Source organism: Plectropomus leopardus, chromosome 21, assembly GCF_026936395.1.
Source record: "Plectropomus leopardus strain MGB_pleo_1.0 chromosome 21, ASM2693639v1, whole genome shotgun sequence".
Lineage (NCBI taxonomy): Eukaryota > Metazoa > Chordata > Actinopteri > Perciformes > Serranidae > Plectropomus > Plectropomus leopardus.
Window position 1 is genome coordinate 21,824,511 of NC_142196.1, and position 4,605 is coordinate 21,829,115.

The following is a 4,605-nucleotide window of genomic DNA, read 5'->3' on the forward strand; positions in this document are numbered from 1 at the left end:
CTTTTTTTTTTTTTTTTTTTAAAAAAAGAAACTGTTTCCTTGCACATGATGTTGAAATGAAATGATCTTCCCCAAACTGTTTCCCCATAGAGAATATCAGACACACAGCACATGCTTATGAAGCTTGAAACTGAGGATAAACTTACCAAATATGCAGTATATCTTCAGAGAGATGTCAATCCAGATGGAATAATTCAAAATGTTGGTCACTCCTCAAACCTAGATACAAGTAAAATCTCGTTAGTACAGATAAATATCAAATAGGATAAAAAATGCAAAAAAAAAGTAAATGTTAAAGGGCTAGATGTTGTGGGGCTGTATGGGGTCAATAGTCGTGTCGTATGTCCCCAGTTTGGAGAAGCAGGCTGGAGTCTGACACAGGAGCTGACCAATGTACTGCTGTGGATGGATCAGCAACAAAACATATTTTAGCCAACTAAAAAAGTCCCATCTGAAAACATCAATAACACTTTAAGTGCACACCGTATTTTCACCGTTTTATCTTTCTATCAGAGAGCGCATTTCAACAGGGGAGCTGCTTTAGATCCCCATCATTGCTCCCGTTAAAGCCACCAGACTCCACAGAGAAAAACAGTCATTTTAGTTTGCTGAACACAGGAGCTAATGGTTTACTGCTGCCTCGATCAGCTAGTTTTGTTTTCTAGTTGTGTTACTTTGGTGAATCTGAACTACCGTATTTACAGGCCAAAGTCACAAAAAAACACAAATAAAATAACTAATCAGGGCAGCAGTGGCCCAGCAGCTCCTGTGTTTAGCGAGCTTAAATTACTGTTTTTCTCAATGGAGTCTGGCTCTGTAAAGAGAGATTTAATAGCTTAATTTTCCAGTTAGAAATCAGTGTGATATTAAGGTAAAGCTCTCAGCGTACACTTAAACTGGGACTTTTTTTAGGCAGCTAAAATGCTTTTAGTTGCTGGCCCCCATCCAAAGCAGATTTTTTTTGGCCTCAATGTCGAACTCCTGCTGGCTTCACCAAACTGTGGGCATGCCGACTAACATCTACTGTTTTTAATACACTTTCTATGGATATGTACCTCATACAACCCCACTTCAAAAAAATGTGAATTTACCCTTTAAGCCCTTTCTCATAAAACTGAATCACTATTTTAAAGCTCAACAACATCAAGACTCCTTGATGCTGAATTCTTATACGAGAAAATATTCAAATAAAGAAATTTTTTATGCAAATACACATTAACGGATTCCTAATCGACCAAATTATGGATTTATGAAAACCTTAATGCACACACCATACTTCCACAAATGGCAGAAGCATTGTCCACTGAATGATAATGTACATGCAGTTGGACAAAGACACACACATCTGTCCTTTGTTTTACCCGTCATATCCACATCTGAATTTTCCACCCGACACATTGCTAGTGATGAAAAAGTGATTATCTCAGAGGGGTTCTGTTCTGCAAAGCTAATTCGGGACGTGGATGGCAGCTAGTCTGTGATTAATACGGCGTGGATGATGGATTGCTGAAAATTTACGCCACCTTCAGTGGAGACTGGCAGCATCATATTTTTGTGTGATTGATTGAAACAACAGTGAGTTACAATTTGGAGAGGAGATGAGAAGACGGGGCCGGGAGTGAGAAAGGAGAGCTATGTTGGATCACAGACGCACACTTAAATTTGGCTATATTTCTAAAATGTTTGTCATGATGTCACAATTAGGGAGAAAACAGATGTGACTTTGGGCCTCCAGTCTCAACAGCATCTAAATTAGGACGTTGCTTTACCTGCTTTTAGACCTTATTTTGCCATTGTGGTAATATTTAAACAAAAGAACAAATCCAGTGAAACTCACCACGCTTTCCTTTTTATCCCAATGTTGGTCCAAAATGTTTCCCAGGAGAGAGTTAAAGTCAAATGAGTTGAAAACAAGCTCCAAACATTTCAGCACAGCCGTCTTCAAAAGCCAAACACACCAAACACAGATGCAGCGTGCAGGTGAGCTAATTGCCAATTACCCAGTCATGACTTCCTGTCAGGGAACAAAGAAAAGGATTTTTTCTTGAAAAACCAAGATAGAAAACAGTATTTTAATTCTTAAACCCCTTTAAAAGAAGATTTTAAGTTTAAAATTGCATTTATTATAGTCGTAAACATTACATATGCAGTGCATTTCTGTCTCTGCTTGTTCCAACTAAAGGAAATATACTCATTAATTCACTTTTTTTCTAGCTGGTCCTTTTGAGAGTTAGATAATAAGATACTACTCTCATGTTTATTGGGTAAATATGAAGCTAGTGCTACCAGTTGGTTAGCTTAGTTTAGAATTAACAGCCAACAACAAGATGTTTTTTAATTGCCCTGGCTCCCTCGACAAAACGCCAATTATCTTTTTCCCTTGGATTGTGGATTATTGTAGAAAATAAACTCTGTGGCAAACACATGTTTATGATACTATTATACCTTTTCAGCAGGAAAAGGAGAAGATATGAGGAAAAACTGACAACAGGTGTCACTCTGTCACTCAGTTAGCTGGCGGGGTTTCCCTGGTCTCGTCTGCAGGGGCTGTGTCCTAATCTACCTGGCAACAGTGGCCACCTTTGGTGCAATAAACTTCACAAATGATTAGTTGTTGTTTTTTTAATTTGTTTTTTTGAAGCATAAATGCTATAAGTAAAAAGCTAATGTTAAGCAAACCGCAGGAGGGCTGTAAAGCTGTGTTAACTCTGAAGTTTCATTTAGCCACTTCTTAGCATCTGCCTTTTCTAAGATGTGTAAAGGCTTCAAAAGTCACTTGCGGGGGGATTTACTCATCTGTTTTATTTATTTATATGGTAGGACAACATGTTAAAATCACTCAGGTAAATGTACCAATCCATGTCTCAACAAAGCTTTTCTTCCATCCGTTACTTTCCTTTTCATTTTACTTTAAAGAAACTATGAGCGCACTGTTATTGGGTCATAAGGTAAAGCTGAGAGGGATTACTTTTGTATCCATGCATTGTGTTTAAGGAGAATCCTGCATACTCTATCTTTAATAATAAATAGCAATTTAAGAAATGCCAGACAGGATTAAAATAGCAAATGCAGATAGGATGAATTTAGGATGGGGATAAATGTGGGGCACACCACAACCACACTGACAGGAAAATTCTCAAAGAAGAGAAAAAACAAAAAAGCTAAACAAAAACATCACACACAAGCACACACATTTGTATCAATCTACTTATAAAAGGCCTTAAATTGTCTAGATTAAATCACTAACTATGTGCCTAACCTTAAGCCTCTGAAAAACATGAGCATCAGCAAAATGCCACACACACTTAACATTAACACACAGTGCATTCACTAACACACTCTAACTGCACTGCCCAGTTGAGGCACACTGTGGTGCTAAAGGACTGGAGAGGAAATCAGAAGCATCGCAGTCCATCAGTTTCATAAAAGGAGAAAAACTTAAAGTTCTGACCAGTGCACATCTTTCAGCCTTGAACCAAAGCCAATAAATATGGACATATGACTATTAATAGTGATGTTTGACAAGAAGAGATGACAGACTCAATTTTATTCTCATCTGTACGTGTGTGTGTGTTTGTGTGTGTGTGTGTGTGTGGAGGGGGGAGGGGGGCTTTCTTCAACTTCTTTAGCTGCTGGCTCTTGTTGAAAATGGACGACAGCCAATTTCCACCATGATCCATCCACAAGCTTATCATATCTGGCTAATCAGAGACTTACCTGGACTCGAGCTTGTTAACTCATTACTGTATTCCAAGGTGGCTTGAGGACAGGATGAGGCTCTCTGTGCGCTCTGTGGACAGTGGAAAAATAATTAGGAGTTAAGGATGATTTATTGAAGAACTAATGTGCTGACTTTGAATTAACCTTTGAGATTTTGCAGTAACTGAACCATAATGTGACCTGCGGCGCGTCGCCGTGCCTTGGGCCACGCTGCTCCTTGAAGAGGTGAGTCAGCTGAACTAATGGCTGTTTAATGGCCACTGGTCAAACCCTGTTTTCTTTGTGTGCGAGTGAAACACGAAAGAGAAAGAAAATGCACGAAGCTGACATTTTTTTTTTTTAGATAATGTTTTGTTTACATTTTTTTTTGTTTCTTTCTGAGCAATTTCCTCCCAGGCTGCGTTCAAAGTTAATTAAAATGTGAACTCTAAAAGTAGTGGCGGTGAAACAATGCATTCTTCCACATGCATGCACAGCAAAAACTTTCGTGGTGTCAGTAATTACGCCTGCTGCATATTATTTAAGGTAGAATACCAAGCATTAACTCGACATTACAGGGTGTTAATCTCCCTTAATGACTGGTTTCTTTTTAAAGCGTCTGCATGAAACTGTGTAATTTCAGAGATAGTGATTTACCTAATATTCTCTGAATGAGGAGAGGAAAGGCTTCAGAGCTGATCAATCGTGATGGAGTGTTTAAAGGGCAGCTTTTGCATCCCGCTGCTGTGTCGGGTCTGTGTGCTCAGCAGCAAGGTGACACTCTGTCCAAAGGTTACGCTGCGCTGACCTTTATTGTGTTGTTGTCACACACGGTGGCAGGGACGGCCAATCACATAACGAAAATGTCACGTATTTGATCTCCGTGTCAATTTCTGTCAATAGTCA

General features: G+C 39.0%; 1 long non-coding RNA gene across 1 annotated transcript; it reads right to left on the reverse strand.

The window, feature by feature from the left end:
* Nucleotides 1–230: 230 nt before the first annotated feature.
* On the reverse strand, nt 231–3,782 carry LOC148186066 (uncharacterized). Its single transcript, XR_015775279.1, has 3 exons — nt 3,718–3,782; nt 1,838–2,014; nt 231–399 (listed from the first exon to the last, which is right to left on the reverse strand). It is a non-coding gene; the product is annotated as an uncharacterized LOC148186066 (long non-coding RNA).
* Nucleotides 3,783–4,605: the final 823 nt, after the last annotated feature.